The following is a 17,980-nucleotide window of genomic DNA, read 5'->3' as shown; positions in this document are numbered from 1 at the left end:
CCTATGGCCATTGTTTCCTATAGCCATTATTGTTGTTTATGCATTTTATTGTTCTCATGGTAGGTATCTCTTCATCGTCTATGCAACTTGGATGTCTCATGCTAAGTATAACTAATGTTTTATTTTTGTACCTTTAGATTGAGAGAATGTTCATGGGTCTTCTCTCCCTCGAAGAGGAGCCTGTTCCACCGCGTTGCCACCCATAAATGGAAATGACCAAAATGAAATGTTATTAAAAATAAATAAATAAGGACCAAAACGAAGCTTATGAATCAGCAAGAACGAAAATAAAAATACCACCTAAACATAGAGACAAAAAATAAAATTTTCCTTCTTTTCTTTTTTCCTTCTTTTAAAAACTAGGTAAGATTTCAAGTGTTAACCCTTAGAAATCTTCTTAACACCACTTTGGTGCTCACTTATCAAACAACAAATCTTTTACAACAGGAATCTAAAAACGATAAGTTACATATATCTTCAAACTATCATTCTTAATTTTAACAGAGTTTTTAAAAAAAATATGGAATGAGAGCCTTAACATCCTCGGGAAAATTTTCAAATTTTGAGAGATACCATCTCCTGGTGGCATAACTCCTTCCCATCAAGTAAAAAATAGTGCCTAAAGTGAAGGAGAATGCATATAGTGTTTGGGAGATAAAAGAGATCCCTAAGAAATCTATAATTTCAAATAGATAATGTGGGCATATCACAAAGTCAAACAAACCACCCTTTGGAATCCTATACTCTTTGTCACCTTTTCCCCTCAGTTTAGAGAGGAGGTAATGGTGGTAAAAGTTGCCACCAATTCCTATAAGAAACAACAAAACTCCAGGATACTTCAGATCAACTGGTGGCTCTGAAATGCCTTGTGATAGGTGCTGGGCATAAATCATGCTTGCAGTGGACAAGAAATAGCTAAGAGAGATAGGAATTGCAGAATCAAGTATCATCCCGCCGCTGAATTGGTGGACAACTAGCACCTATAAAAGATGGTAAAGTATTTAAGTATTTAACCAAGTACGAAATCAAACGAGAAAACGCTGATTGACTGCCTCTATATATATATTAGATCTTTTTTTTAAGTTTCTTATTACTATTTGTTCCAATTGTCAATAACATAAATTCATCCATTATATTTGCCAAAAAAGAATGATGTATAAAATGGAATACCCTTTTTTTTTTTTTGTAAGACATCAACTGTTCCTCCAAAATGCCAAATGCTACATGATAAATGAATTTTATGTTATTCATTCATAATTTTCCAAATAGCATAAAGCTCTATCTTTGTTTTAAAAAGACCACCGGCCAAATATATATATATATATATATTTGTTAAAGTAAGGATAATAAAAATCAAAGCAAAGAAACAGAGCCAAAGAGCAAAAAGTAATGCTACCCAAAAAAAAAAAAAAATTAGACAATTTTTATCATACCTATTAAATTGGTAAACTTTCATTAGTTATTATTTGACCCATTACTAGTATTTTATCGTATCAACAATATCTGGATAGTTCTCCAAGATCAAAACCATATCTGGATCGAATCAGAAAGATGCGGCCACTCCAATCATTAGATTAAAATAAATAAATAAATAAATAAATAAATATATATATATATATAGTACACGTTTTATTTTATATTTTTATATTTTTGTGTGTGAATGCGATGCAGCCACGAGTGACAAGACGACCCAACGTGTCATACTCTTCTTTATTTGGCACAACTATATAATTAAGCTACTCAACCACATTTCTATCAACCATATATCTCCAGAAACATTGCAGAAATCGAGCAAGAGAGAGAGAGCTCAAATCACCAAAGGGTAGCCATGGTGATGTCTGTGTTTCTGAGTTTTATTTTCCCACCACCCCCATCACTTTTCATCAAGGCCATGTCAGTTGTGAGCTTAACATCATTGGCTTATACTGGGTTCTCGGAAGCAAGAGGAAAGCACTTGAACTACTCCAAATTTTGGAATGCAAATTCTCACCAATCTATAACAAAAATTAAACTTACTAGCAGAACAGGCATGCTCTTTCTCTATACTCCGGCGTTTCTTGCTGCTCTCACATCCTTTGTGCTTTTCCCACATCATGATTTCCGAACTCTGTTGCTTAAGTCAGCTCTAGCCCTTCATTTCTTTAAGAGGATCTTTGAGGTACAATCCCATCCCTCTCTCTCTCCTTAAAACACACAAGTTTATTTCGTTGAATTATAATAACTGTTTTTGGATTTTTTTTTTTTTTTTTTTTTGTTTAACTCATATAGATAATTAATTTTTTTAATGGTCATAATATTATACCACAACATGTATTTCTCAATTTGTAAACCTAGTTGAAAAGTTTAATCATGTAAAGAGATTATTGTTAGATGATTGAAGGACATTTAAAGGTATTACTCAAAGGGAAAGACAATGGTTTTGTGTAGAAGTTTGGAGAAGCTCATGACAGTGATCTAGAAAAGATATAATAATGTGGCCATGTCAAGGATAGCTGTAGGGGATTTTTTTTTTTTAAATGAACAGGAAATTTTTATTACCCAAAAAAAAAAAAACCTCCAACCGGAGAAAACAAAGCAAAAAGAAAGGAAATTATACCGTAGAAAAAAAAAATTAGCCTCTACCTTTATAGCATTACCAAAACAAGGGGGCAATTTGTAACATCAAAAGAACCTACAAAATTATTAAGAAGGAACTATCTCACTAGAGTATGAGCTACCATATTTGCCTTCCTAGGACCCAACAAACTGTTGGATTAGGGTTTGGTTCTGAGGAGGGATTTTATTATATCATTTATGATGAGTGGACTTTATTATATCATATGTTTGTTGGGCTTCTCGATATTGATTACCTAATTAATCATATATTGGATCAATCATGCAACTATTGAAAAAAGTATCATATTAACCGGTACCCGTAAGGCTATCATTAATAAATCATTTTAGAAAAATTTTGACACCACTTTTATGGAAAATATAAAAAGTTGTCAAAAAAATTAATTACATTTTTTTTCCATAAAAAGTTTCTAAAAATATATCTTAAATTAATGCTTTTGGGACATCTATTAACTTTTTCCAATTAAAAAAAAAAAAAATCACTAATAACTCATAAACTAAGCTGTCAAACCCAAACCCAATCACATTCTCATTTTTTTTTTGTCACCAAACAATACCAAATCCTGAAATCTCCTTACCCAGTCACCAATGTCCCTTCCAAACTCACCTTTACCATGACAAACCGCGCTTGCATAGCCAAACTTAGATATTTGATTATGGTGGATAAATTGGGGTATTAAGCGGGGGTTGTTGGGGTGGCATGGTGGTGGTGCGAAGTTCCAAGGTAGAGTTCACGACAGCTATGATATCGACCCAAATCATGATGTGATAGTGACCTTTTTATTTATTTATTTACTCCCTCTGTCCCAATTTATTTGTCCTGTTTGAAAATTCAAACTTTCTAAGGAAACATCATTTATTGTCTTATACCTTATAAAAATGTATAAATTTACAAAACTATCCTTAAAAAAATTTATTAGCTTTTTTTTTTTTAAAGAGTTATTCTTAATGAGGCAATAAAAAGGTACCCCAATTAGATTAATTTTTTAAATATATATTAGTTTTCTTTTCAAATATTTTTGAAAATAAAATAGAGGTATAATAGAAACATTAGTAAATTAATGACATTTATTTTTAGAAACAGAACAATATTTTGAGACATTCCAAAATAGAATAAAAAACAAACAAACTGGGACGAAGGGAGTATAATTTTGTCACCTTATTATTTGTCCAACTAGACCACATTAATTGAATGTGAAATGCCCCCGGGTTTAATCTATTTTCTCATGCATCATATTTAAGCCCAATAAATTTTGACACTTATAAATTGAAAGTTCAAAAACGTGTAAAACACCTTTGAACGTTTGGACCCCTAATTACAAAATTACCAATTCAAGCTTTATATCAAACAGTTAATGTGCAGAACATGATAACAAGCTTACAACAGAGTTGATAAACAATCTAAGCTAAATATAAACACATCTACAGCAGTAAATATAAGGCAAAGATAAAGGAAGGAAAGATGCAAACACACAGATAACATACGATGTGTTATCGAAGAGGAAACCGAAGTCCTCGGCGTAAAACCTCTCCGCCGCCCTCCAAGCGGTAAATAATCTACTAAAGAATGTAGTTGGGATACATGAACAGCAGAAGACCCTCCAAGCCTAATCTACCCAAGTACCTAAGCCATCCAAGCTTCTTGCTCCAACGAGGTTACATCGAACCTATTTCTTCTTTAACTTCCCGGATTCCGCTACTATACTTAGGCCTGTTCATTGATCTACCGACACCGACTGAAACCGGTCTGACCGCACCGATCCGCACCTCTCAGGGCTTCGACGAAGGTTTCCGGCATGGTGGTCGGCGGCATTTCTTCGGTACCGATATTGGACAGGTGCGGCCATCGGCGCCGAGACGTGCATACCGCCAAGAACCGAACCGCACCGAGTATGTTTAATATCTATATAATTTTGTTTTTTTTTTTTTTAAATATATGGCGTGCTGAGCAGTGAGCACGGCATGCTCTGTTTCTCAGTTTAAACAGAGCACGCCGTGCTCTGTTCTCTCAGTTTCTTTTTTTTTTTTTGATGAGGACTCTTTAGTTTCTCACCCACGTGTGAAGTCAAAAAAAAAAAATAATGTTAGTGTGCCTATCATCAATAAATAAAAAGTGTTAGCGTGTCAGTCATAGTCTGAATAAAAAGTTGTCTTGCATTTAAAAAAAGAAAAAAAGAAAAATAATGCCTAAAGAAAAAAAGAAAAATAATGCCGTTTGGTTAGTGTTAAAGACTTAAAAGTTACTGTGTGTAAGATTTTTTTTTTTTTCCTTTATTACTCTCAGCCACACACGTATCTGATACCCTGAGACTTAGTTGTCTAACTTGTCTCTTTCTCTCTTTTTTAGACTTTTGCTCTCATACTCAACTCATTCAGTCACTTAGCTCAGTCACCTACTCACCTTCATTTTCTTCCAAACCCTAATCCCGCCAAACTAATATTAAAGTTTCCCTCTGAATCTCAGATTCTCAGGCTCCCACCTAACCATTTTTCTCTAATCTTATGCCCTCAATCAGTCTCCTTCTCATCTCCGTTCTCCACCGTAGCTTGCCACACACGTATCTGATACCCTGAGACTTAGTTGTCTAACTTGTCTCTTTCTCTCTTTTTTAGACTTTTGCTCTCATACTCAACTCATTCAGTCACTTAGCTCAGTCACCTACTCACCTTCATTTTCTTCCAAACCCTAATCCCGCCAAACTAATATTAAAGTTTCCCTCTGAATCTCAGATTCTCAGGCTCCCACCTAACCATTTTTCTCTAATCTTATGCCCTCAATCAGTCTCCTTCTCATCTCCGTTCTCCACCGTAGCTCTGCCACTATGTAGTTCTATCTTTGGTAATCCTAACCCCTAATTTTTTTTTGGTTTTATTTTGAGTTCACTGAATATTTCTTCTTGTTGATTTTAATTTTTTTTTTTTGGGGTTATTTTCTTGTAATTTCGGGGTAATTTAAGAGATTCAGCTTCAGCCTAGTAAAGGACTAAAATCTCAAAGGCTTAAAGAGTTCGTGGGCATTTTCTCATACTATTTATAATATTTTTTTGAGTTCTCTAATGTTTGATTTTTTTTTTCTATGCTGTTTGATTTTGTTTTAAGGGTTATTTTCTCTTGTTATGGTTTAGACTTGATTTATAATTGTGTGTTTGATTTGGAATGTTGTGACAGGATTAGATTTATTAATATGTGTTAATGTGTTTAATAAACACATGTTTAATTTGACAGTTTGAGAGTTAAGTCATATTATAGTTGAGTCTTGATACTCTATAATTGTGTATTTGATTAGTAATGTTGTGAGTCTTGTGACAGGTTGAGATTTTGTGTTCTTGTGGTTGAAACTTGATAAAGAAAGGCTCAGTTAAAAAGAAGCAGTTAAAAGAAGTCAAAGTGGGCTCAAAATGCTAGTTTTTAAAGGCCCAAAACTTAATTAGAATAGTAATTTTTAGAAGTCCAGCCCATATAACCGAACGAACCGCACAGAGTCGCTAAGATTAACCGCACCTTGCGTAGGTCGGTTCTTACTTTCCAAAAGTGAGGTGCGGTCAAGCATAGGGTGAAACCGCACCCTATAGGTGTGGTGCAAAAAACCTCTCTAAAACCGACCGAACCGAACCGTGTACACCCCTAACTATACTATAGCATCAACCAATGTATATTGGTTCCTTCCAAACTGCTTCCCTTAGCACCAAATGAACCTTCTCATAGATGTAGGTGTGGTGAGATAAGGATTTGGTCAATGACCTCTCAAGGGTATGGCAATGGAGAGGATGAGAGTAGACGAATTTGTAAAGTCTCTTAGGTAAAGATTAGGGATGAGGCAATCTTGTTTTTCTCTAGGGTTTCTCTCACAAAAATTCTCTCTGGAAGCTCTCTTAAAATCGTGGGTATAAGAGTCTATATATAGTGGGGTGAGAAAGGAATATGAAGAGAGAGTTTTTGCCAAATAGGGTAAATTGACGGCTTGGTCTCGCAGCTTGTCCAAGTCGCGAGTTCAAGTCGTGACGTAACGGCTTGGCCAGCCTGGGACTTTTGTCCTGTAGTGCGACAGCTAGCGCGACCCTTCAGCTTCTCTGTGTGCATCTCACGTGCCTGCATTTGGTGGCTTGTAGCCGCGAGCCAGCCGCGAGTCCTAGCCGCGAAGCTCTGCTTCTTTGCACATACTTAAACTTTTCTTCACATCTTCTCACACACTACCCTTACAATAATCCCACCTAAATACAGGGTTACTAAGTGCTAAATTACAAGCAAATTGGCACGGAATAAAGCCAACAAGATGGTTGATAAATTTCAACCTTACAATCTCCTCCTTTGGCTATTTTGTGACAAAACCCTAAAACAAACTCTAGACTTAACGCGTGAGTTGGGAACAGTTGGAAAACTCACTCACACATAACTCTAGAATCTGTGAAACTTTTGAACTTAAGAACAAGTATCTCCTGAAACACAACAACATAATAAGTTCATTGTATACAAAAACTTGTAATGCATATGGAGCAAGTACAATGCGATCATGCACAATGGAGTAAAGCAATAAACCTTGGCAAGACCAAAACATGTAATCACTATAACCAAGTGATCACAATGCTCATTCATACTTGGAATGAACATCCGGACATTCAAGTTGACAAACACAAGGTAAATCACTTGAATGACCAACACTCAACCAATGCACAATACATGAAGTATGTGCATCTAGGAAAAATCCTACACGAGCACAAGAGTAACAGTACTTCACAAAGAATGCATAGCATTAGTTAGAAGTACTGATTTAACAAAGCACAAAGGCTGCATAAAGCACGGTACAAACCACAAAGGCCTACAAGAGTGCAAACAACCAAACCCTTAAATCTTACATAAGCAACATGGGTACAAACCATAAACAAAAACCTTAAAAACCTACAAAGGTAGCAGGTACAAATAATAAAGTACTTACCTTATTATATCACTCCCCTTATCATGAAACATAGAAGCCGTGATGAACTTGGAACATATATACCTGTAACCTAAAACACTTGCACAAAACACATTAGACCCTCAAGGTAAAGCAAGTCATAAAAGGACAAGTATAATGTAACAGGTAAATTGCGATCAAGTAATCATGATGTGAAACATGTGAGCAACTTGATCAAACACCAAACACCAAAACAAAATTTTCTTATTAGCTCAATGTCTTCTCCCCCTTGGAATATGCATCTCCCATATGAAATATCTCTCCCCCTACAAATGTGCACGAGAAATAGAATTTCCCCCCCTAAGAATGTGCACAAGGGTCATATAGAAACGACAAAAACTCTCCGGTATACTCTCTAGAGAATACTCTCCCCCTTTTTGTCAGGAATAGACAAAGGGTCAAGAAGAAACGAGGGCAAGAGATGAAGGCATGACAAGGGTAGCAAAGTTGAGTGCAGGAGGTGACTAAGTGCAATACATGACCAATGCATGAAAAATGCACATGTGGGGTAAGGTGTGTTAAATACACAACCAATGAACCAAACATGTTCCTAATGAGGAAACATGAGAAACCCCAAAGTTTGACACTCATTGGAGTCCAAACAAGAGAAAAAATGCATAAGAGACATTTTATCAAAGACCTAGCATGCACACAATGAAGAACAAAGTGAAACAATGCATGAACATCATGAAAACCACCCTTAACACATGTTCTTTTTGCCATAAGGGGCCAACATCCAAAGCAAAGCAACAAAAGAAACCAATCCCATGAAAAAAAATTGAACAAAAATTACGTTTTCCCAACCCTTATAATGAAAATCCCAACCAAGAGTACAAAACTCTCCAAAACATAATCTAAGGATCAAAAACAGTGAAAGGAGTTTAGAATTACCTTAGAGATGATAATGGAACGAAAAACCATCAAATTGATTGGGTTTTGATGTAAAAATATTGTAAGAGGGGTTTAAAAGAGGATGGGAGAGGTTCAAAACAAGTTTCCCATGAAAAAACTCTTTAAAAAGCTGATTCTAGGCATTTGGCAACTAGGCGAGTCGCGAACGAGTTGCCAACAAGCCGTGAAACCATTCTACTTGAACTCGCGACTGAGCAAGTCGCCAAAACGAGTTGCCAAATTTCGTGATTGGGACTCGCAACTGGGCAAGTCACCAAAACAAGTCGCCAAAAAATCTGACACTAGTTTTTCAACCCAGAACATGTTTAAACTCTGAAAAACAAAGTATGCACTAAACATGAACACAAAGAGTGATAAAAATCACTTTCAAAAACATATAAAATGATTAAAAATCTTTTTCAATTGATCCATATAAAGTTGAGCACACACACATTACATTTAAACAAGTACAATCGAACAAATGAATAAGGCATTCATTGAACATTAGGCATGTGTGTTGTGTGTGCGTATCAAGTGTGAAATAGTCCATAGTCTAAAGTGAAGATTTAATGATCAATTCAATCAAGCCATACACAACTAGTACTTAGTCAAGTGGTCTATCTCAATTATAGAAATGAACATATATGACCTCCCACAAGAAAATGATTACATATCTTTGAAGCTTTTCATTTGGCTTCTTTACAATTCATATCAATTGATCTTTTTTAATCAATACATCTCATTTTAGAGATCGATTCCTGAAATTTTTTATACTTCAATTTGGTGAATAAACCTTTGGCTTTTTGGACATCAAACATTTTATTTTGGTCGCTTTCCCTTTTTCCTAGTCAAATACTAGTATGTGCGACAGGCTTTTGCAGCTCAATATCTTTTTTCATTTGGAGATTTACATTTGGTGAGCTCTTTAAGCAAAAACAACAAAATAAAGAGTGAGAAGATATATAGGCACAAGTTTATGCATGTCTCAAAACCAACAAGACTATTGACTAATCATTCATGACAAGCTTGAAGATCGATTTACAACAATCACACAAAGATGTCAAGATTTTTCCCACAAAGATATAGGTGCATAAAGAACAAGCTAAGCTCATAAATGCACAAAGCCATTTGTACGAAGGTACAAGGCAAAACTCACATGTGATATGTGCTCAAACATATACGATCAAACTTTTTGAATTTTTCACTTTATGTGGTTTTGGACTTTTTTACTCACACAAAATTAAAACAAAAAGTAAGATCAAAACAAAAATAATGCATATGAATAAATACAAGATGCACAAAATGCATGAAGATATAACATGCAATGCATGAAGGGTCTCACAAAGATCGAAAGAATTAAATCAAGGACCAAAAGAGCAAAAGCTCAACCATAGGAACCTTTCCTCATCCAAACGGAACGATTGTTTGGAATGAGTGTCTCATGAGGAGTGAGGCGAGGGTTGGAAGAATGAGAATCGGAGATGCACATAGTCAAGGAGTTAAGAGCATAAACACTTTCTTTAACAACATGTTATTTTCACTCAAATCTGGTTTACTCTTTTTAGTACAACTTCCAAGAAACTCAAGTTTCTCTTTTCTTTTGATTCTTTTAAAAGTATGAAACTTAGAGCATTGAGGTCTTAGATGACCAAAGACACCACAATAGTGACAAACAATGTGTTTAGGTCCACTAAACTTTTTGGGAAGGGATCTAGCAACATGGTTTTGTTCTCTCTTCAACTTATAACATTGAGGTCTTATATGACCAATCACACCACAATAGTGGCAAGTTGGAACAAACTTAGATCCATCCAAAGTCTTAGGTTGAGACCTAAATGGAGGCTTTGACTTAGGAGCCTTTCTCTCCACCTTTTGATTTCTTTTGTGTGGAGGAATGTACACTGATTTGTCCTTTGGGTTAGAACACACAATAGGCACAATATCGGGTACCACAACATGATTGCAGCAAATATTTTCATCATTTTTATTAATAGGTTTAGCAATCAAATACTTGGCATGCATCTTAAGAGATTCATTTTCACATTTAAGATCATCAACAAGTTTGTTAGACAAAACAAGTTTAACATCCAAGTCCATATTTAAACATTCAAACTCTTTCAGCTTTTCAAGAGAATTTTCAGCAAGATTCTTATATTTCTCAACCAATTTATTGGATTCATTGAGCTTAGCAATCAAATCATTCTTTTCACAAAGTAACTTGCTCAAATTCTTTTGAAAATTCTTAGCAATTTTCTTCAAGGGTTTGATGTTAGGAATATCAACAACATCGAAAGATTCATGTAACATAGCATCACAATTATGAGGATTATCACTCATAAAGGCATTTTCACAAACATGTAGCATGTTACATTTATCACCAACCAAATCATACAAAGAGGCATACATAGCACAATCTATGGCAAATAAACACAAGAGGTCAAGGATTACACTTAGGTATTTAAATCACAACAAGTATACCCGCTCTGATACCAATTGAAAGTTCAAAAACGCGTAAAATATCTTTGAACGTTTGGACCCCCAATTACAAAATTACCAATTCAAGCTTTATATTAAACAGTTAATGTGCAGAACATGATAACAAGTTTATAACATAATTGATAAACAATCTAAGCCAAATATAAACACATCTACAGCAGTAAATATAAAGTAAAGATAAAGGAAGGAAAGATGTAAACACACGGATAACACACGATGTGTTATCGAAGAGGAAACCGAAGTCCTCAGTGTAAAACCTCTCTGCCACCCTCCAAGCGATAAATAATCCACTAAAGAATGTAGTTGGGATACATGAACAACAGAAAACCCTCCAAGCCTAATCTACCCAAGTACCTAAGCCCTCCAAGCTTCTTACTCCAACGAGATTACGCCGAACCTATTTCTTCTTTAGCTTCCCGGATTCCGCTACTATACCATAGCATCAACCAATGTATATTGATTCCTTCCAAATTGCTTCTCTTAGCACCAAATGAACCTTCTCACAGATGTAGGTGTGGTGAGATAAGGATTTGGTCAATGATCTCTCAAGGGTATGACAATGGAGAGGAAGAGAGTAGAGAAATTTGTAGAGTCTCTAAGGTAAAGATTGGAGATGAGACAATCTTGTTTTTCTCTAAGGTTTCTCTCACAAAAATTCTCTCTGGAAGCTCTCTTAAAATCGTGGGTATAAGGGTCTATATATAGTGGGGTGAGAAAGGAATACAAAGAGATAGTTTTTACCAAACAAGGTAAATTGGCAGCTTGGTCTCGCGGCTTGTCCAAGTCGCAAGTTCAAGTCGCAATGTAACGGTTTGGTCAGCCTGGGACTTTTGTCCTGTAGTGCGACAGCTGGCGCGACCCTTCAACTTCCTTGTGTGCATCTCACATGCCTGCATTTGGCAGCTTGTAACCGCGAGCCACCCGCGATTCCTAGCCGCAAAGCTCTGCTTCTTTGCACATACTTGAGCTTTTCTTCACATCTTCTCACACACTACCCTTACAATAATCCCACCTAAATACAGAGTTACTAAGTACTAAATTACAAGCAAATTAGCACGGAATAAAGCCAACAAGATGGTTGATAAATTTCAACCTTGCATAAATAAAATAAGGACCCTCTTTCCTTATTAATATGAGATTCAAACTTTAACTAAAATATTAACTTTCCTTCTAGCCCACATAGCTCCACATTTTTTTCTTGTTAAATTTATCAGTTCATCGTTTAATTAATTTATTAAATAATATTTTAATATTGAAATGTTCCAACCTAAAATAATACCATCATTTTATGACATGGTGGTCTATAAAATATATAATAAGAGCTCTATAAAATTTAATTGGGTAAATTCCATTCATACTCCCTAAAATTTGGGTTAATGTCAATCAAGTCTAAGACTTTTCAAAACTAACAAATTTGGTCTCTAAAGTCAATTTAGTACCTAAAACATTTGGGGAAAAATAACTAACTGATTAGGGACTAAGTTGGCTTTAAGAACCAATTGTTTAGTTTTGAAAAACTTTGAATCTATTTAGTATTAGTCCAAATCTCAGAATATGTTAGTAAAATTTATCCAATTTAATTATGTAACGAAAAACACAAACTGAAAAAATAAATAAACGGCACTAATCAACGAAGGAAGTAAAAGAAAGAAGAGACTTAAAATATAAATATTAGTCAAAACATGTCAGAACGTACCAAAATACATTACAACTTTAGCTAGGGTTAAACATGATGACACTACCAATTATAGTTGGTACTCCTTATTTTATTTTATTTATTTATTTTATAATCGTAAAGTAAACGGTACTAATTTTATAATTGGTACTATCATCACTCTATTTAATTTTTCAAAATATTTCAACCTTTTCAAGTAACAAGATGTCTCATCACTGCACACTTTTGATGCGATGATCACTTCACAAATATAAGTGCTTGTGAGATGTGGGGGAAAAGAGCCGGGTTTAAATTTTCAGGATGAAGTTTCACACACATATATACTTAGATTAAGTTAGATTAAAATTCTATTTTGTATAAATAAATAAATAATAATAAGATGTCTCCAAAATGTTGTTTTACCAAAAGAATTCGAAAATCAAGGTTAGATTGAGTACATTCATCCTGGTCAGACATAGAGGAGTGTCATAAAATTATTATCAAATCCTAATTTTGACCAATTTTGATTGTGTTTCACCATGTTTTGAATAACACTCTAACCATCCAATCACAATTCACGGCAAAATTTGCAGAAAAGCATCTGTTTGGAAAAAAAACTAGCAAAAAAGCATGCGGCTGATAAATTTTAGCAAGTTAGACTGTTTATATATATATATATAAAGTGGAACTCGAGTCTAGGAAACTCGAGTTCCAAGATTTTTCACAAGGAAGTCGAGTTTACGAAACTCGACTTCTGTTCAAATGGAAGTCGAGTTTCTTAGACTCGATTTCCACATTTTTTTTCAGACTTCACCCAAGAAGGAATTATACAAAAACAATCCAACTTACTAATATATTTCATCCGCATGCTATGCACAAAAATTTTTCTAAAAAGCTACTATTTGGCAAATTTTGCCGTAATTCACACATGTCACACGACAAAGGATATTCATATTTGCAAAAACACTTCACCCATCCATTTGACCTCGCTCAAACAAGGTGATGGCAATTCAACACCAACGGAAGTAGGGAGATGGTAAAAAAGAAGGTTTATTTCGTATCGAAGGCCATTTCAATTTGGACAAAAGGACATAATATTTCACTATCGATTAATATATGTCTACCATTTCGATATTACTACTATTTATACATACATATTTTATCACTGGTTTATTTACCTAAATATGAATTTATTAATTTTTATGTATATTAAAAAAAATTAAAATTTACATATTTTATAAGTCTAAATATTAGTCTGAGTACATTAACCAAATTATTAGCTTAAAAAACATGTTATTTAAAAAAATTCAAAATTTTAACATTTTTTTTAAATTTTTTTATTGTACCGATCAAAACACCAATACTGGCCAGCACAACATGTTATTTTTTTGGGTACATTTTAGAGGAGTACCGGTATAAGTTTAATAGTTTATATGGTATGTTTCCTTAGTATGGTCGGTACCGGTATGGAATTCACTTCCTTGGAGGTAAGACAAAGAACATTAGTGAGGTAGCATAAAATATCTTTGGATCCGGTTAACAAGTGCCTTTAGTGCAATTTTTAATAAATCATTTTAAAAAAGATTTAATATCACTTTGAAAGAAAATATAAAAAACTGTCAAAAAAAAAATTACTTTTTTTTTTTCTATAAAAAATTTCTAAAGAATATTTTTTAAACCAATGTCCTTAGGTCATTTGTTAACTTTCCCAATCTCTTTACATTACTTTTCTAGAAAACTTATACAGAGTATTTCACATATGAACCCCACACATATAAAAACATAAACAGACACTCCCAAACAGATTTAACCCTCCCCCCAAATACCTAAAAATAAAAGCATAATCCCTTCTCTCTCTTTTTTGGGTAAAATACGGGAATAATTATATTAATCATAAGTATTTGGAGCCCAAATTAAACGGGTACAAGGAACAGCATTATAGTCAAAAGAAAGAGCCTCCATGACAACAAAAGGAGGTGTTACAAAGGAAATAAAAGGTTCAGTTTGGCCATGGCCAAGTTTAGCAAGGACCAGAGATCCTGAGAATTGGGTTCAATGGGAAAAACGAATTATACGACGATCATAAGAAATACACTATTTATTTTTTTAATTATTTATTTTGTAAATAATTTTTTTAATTTTTCATCCCTATGATGTAAGTGCATTTATCCTGTAATGTGGAGAGGTTGAGTAAAAACTCTTAATAAAATTTGCTGCTCGTATGAGTGAGGTGTCAGAATTACAGGAGCACCCTTGAAAAAATTTCACCTATGTGAGTGTGGGGGTGGGGAAGCTCCCTATGAGATTTGGACTTAAGCTCCCTATGACAGCCCATTCATAATTATTATCATATCCATTAGTGAGTAAATGGCCCAAATTAATACTCCATTTTTATTATGGAAAATGAAGAGCCATTAACCCACTTAATGGATTATCCGTTTGGGCCTTTTCATTATTCAGAAACTCCTTACCTCATTATTAATTGTGTAACTCCAGCCCATCAGATTAATATTCAGCAATTAATCTTGTAACACCCACTACATTAGAATAATGGACCTAATTATTCAGATTAATTCGGGTAATAATTTCGTGAGACTCATTGAGCCTATAAATAAACTCATTCAGACCCAATCCATATTACTGCAATATACACACACAAAATAGAGATGTTCTTGACAAGGAAGAGTGTTCTTTCTGGTGGAACTTTGGGCTTGAACACTTTGTGCAGAGGTTGTTCTAGCCATACAACACTTGTTGGCCTGTTGTATCCTGGGGGAGACAAGTCAAAGAAGGTCTGCACCGGTTACAAAGTTTAGCCAACCAAGGATTTGAATCTCCTTAAAGAGAGCGAGTGTCGTGCCTCAATCCAAATAATGTTGTGTAATTTTTCTCTTTAAATTAACAATATTCCGAAGTATTATTCAGTTTATTGTTGTGTTATTTTCATTATTATTGTGTTTGCACCAACACAGATAAATTTGAAGAGATGAGATAAAGTAACAATTGATGGTATGAATTGAGTTGCAAGGCTCTTAGGTTTTTGTGTAATAATTGTTGAAAATTTAAAAATTGTCAATTTTTTATTGAGAAAATTTAGCAGTGTTTTTATTCATCAGTGATCAATTTATGTGAAAATAAATTGTTTTGAAAAAAAATTAATGTTACAATAGTTAGATAAATTATTTTATTTTAAAATTTAGTTATGTAAAAATAAAATTAAAAAATGTATTAAAAACAGTTACAATAATTATACAAAATAAACTTTTGTGTGTGTGTGAAGGAGACCAGGGCTGACCCAAGATAGTTTGAGGCCTAAGACAGAAATTTAAAAGGGGCCTTTTACATCTAAATATCACTTAAATAATATTTAATTTTTTTATTATATTTTTTTTTATTTCAAATCTATTATTAATTCATACTTATTAATATCACTAATTCACCCAACGTGAGCTAATGATACTTACTATATAAGTTTTATAAACTAGCATATCACCAATTAAAAAAAAAAAAAAAGTTATTCAAACATTCAATTATTATACTATTTAAGTGACACTGATCATAATACTGTCACATCAATTTATAAGTTTTTTGTCGTACAATTTGTATTAGCTTTAGAATTTTTTATTCACTTAATGGAGATTAGGTTGCATTTCTATTAATCCATATATTTTTTTTTATTGGAGAAAATACTAAATTTACTATAAATTTTATTATAAAAAGCTTACAAATTGTTGAGACAATGAGGTGATACTTCAACAAAAGAATAAATGAGTATTGAATTACTTCATATGATTAGTGACATATCAATTTATAGGAATTATGTAATAAAACTTGTAATATACTACCATAATTCTAATATTTTAGACCTTGGGAAAAAAATGTACACCTAACTCTCATTTTTTCTTTAATTTAAAATTTATTTAAAAAAAAAAAAAAAAACCCCTCACTGCCCCCATATTTGGGGGCATTTCAATGTTATGGGGCCTTAAGCCACGACCTAAATGGCCTAGGCCTAGGGCCGGCCCTGAAGGAGACAGAGGGTGGGGGGAATGTACCTCAAATATCCTCTTAAACTCCATTTGGACTGCGTTCCACGTTCACGCATCTGCGCCTGCCTTTTTTTTTTTTAATAGCTTTCCTAGTAGGTCTCGTGCATTGTTCACGAGATCCACAAACATCTTTTTACAATAAAACTTTCATTAAAAATGAACCCCACGGCATTATTCACATATTTAAAAATTATTTTACTACAGTATTTTTAGTTTTCAGCAAAATAAGTAATATCCAAACGCACACTTAAAGTAATGAAGGGCTAGAGCTAAATCAAGCAATAGAGATCAGAAATACTTATGCGGGAAAAGCACAAAGGATGTGAAAGCAGCAAGAAATGCTGGAGTATAGAGTATGAGCATGCCTGTTCTACTAGAAAGTTTAATTTGCTTTATTGCAGATTTGGAAGAATCTACATTCCAAAATTTGGAGTAATTCAAGTGTTGTCCTGTTACTTCCGAGAACCCAAGATAAGCCAATGATGTTGAGCTCAAAACTGACATGGCCATGATGAAAAGTGATGGAGGTGGTGAGTAAATAAATCTCAACAACAGAGAGACCGCCATACTAACCCAAATTTGAAGCTTGTGCTCTCTAGCTCACTTCACTCCCTCTCCTATAGCCACATTTTGAAAACGCGACTGAAATATGTCCTATAGCTGCGTTTTTTAAACGCAACTATAGGTCCCAACCTATAGTCGTATTTGAAAAAATACGGCTATAGACCTGTCAGACCTATAGTTACAGGTTTTAGGTAACGGCTAAAAATGCGGCTATAGTTACAGGTTTTAGGCAATGGCTAAAAAAGTGGCTATAAAAAACACGATTAGAGGCCAAATTGACCTATAGCCACATTTTTAGGAACTATAGCCGCGTTTTAAAAACGCGGCTATAGCCCGCCTTTTTTTTAACCCACACAAAAAAGGAAGAACTGCCCTTTCATTTTCTGTATGTCTGTCTATGTATTATATATAGTCTAATAACTTCCGAGAACCCATGATAAGCCAATGATGTTGAGCTCAAAACTGACATGGCCATTACGAAAAGTGATGGAGGTGCTGAGTAAATAAATCTCAGCAACAGAGAGACCACCATACTAACCCAAATTTGAGGCTTGTGCTAGCTCACTTTACTCCCTCTCTTGATTTCTGCAATGTTGAGGAGAATGTGGTTGGGGAGCTTAGCCTAATTAGTGCCAAATAAATACCACGTATGATGCATTGCATTCACACACAAAAAAGGAAGAACTACCCCTTACATTTTCTGTATGTCTGTCTATATATTATATATAGTCTAATCACTTCACGGACATCTTTTTTCTGAAA

The 17,980-nt window shown here is 34.2% G+C and overlaps 1 pseudogene; it reads right to left on the bottom strand.

The window, feature by feature from the left end:
* Window positions 1-307: 307 nt before the first annotated feature.
* LOC136064097 (uncharacterized) lies at window positions 308-17,236 on the bottom strand (annotated as a pseudogene).
* Between the last annotated feature and the right edge of the window lie 744 nt (window positions 17,237-17,980).

The sequence above is a fragment of the Quercus suber genome, unplaced genomic scaffold (genome assembly GCF_002906115.3).
Source record: "Quercus suber isolate HL8 unplaced genomic scaffold, Cork oak 2.0 scaffold_623, whole genome shotgun sequence".
Taxonomy (NCBI): domain Eukaryota; kingdom Viridiplantae; phylum Streptophyta; class Magnoliopsida; order Fagales; family Fagaceae; genus Quercus; species Quercus suber.
Note: the sequence above shows the minus strand (reverse complement) of the source record. Positions and strands in the feature narration are given on the sequence as shown.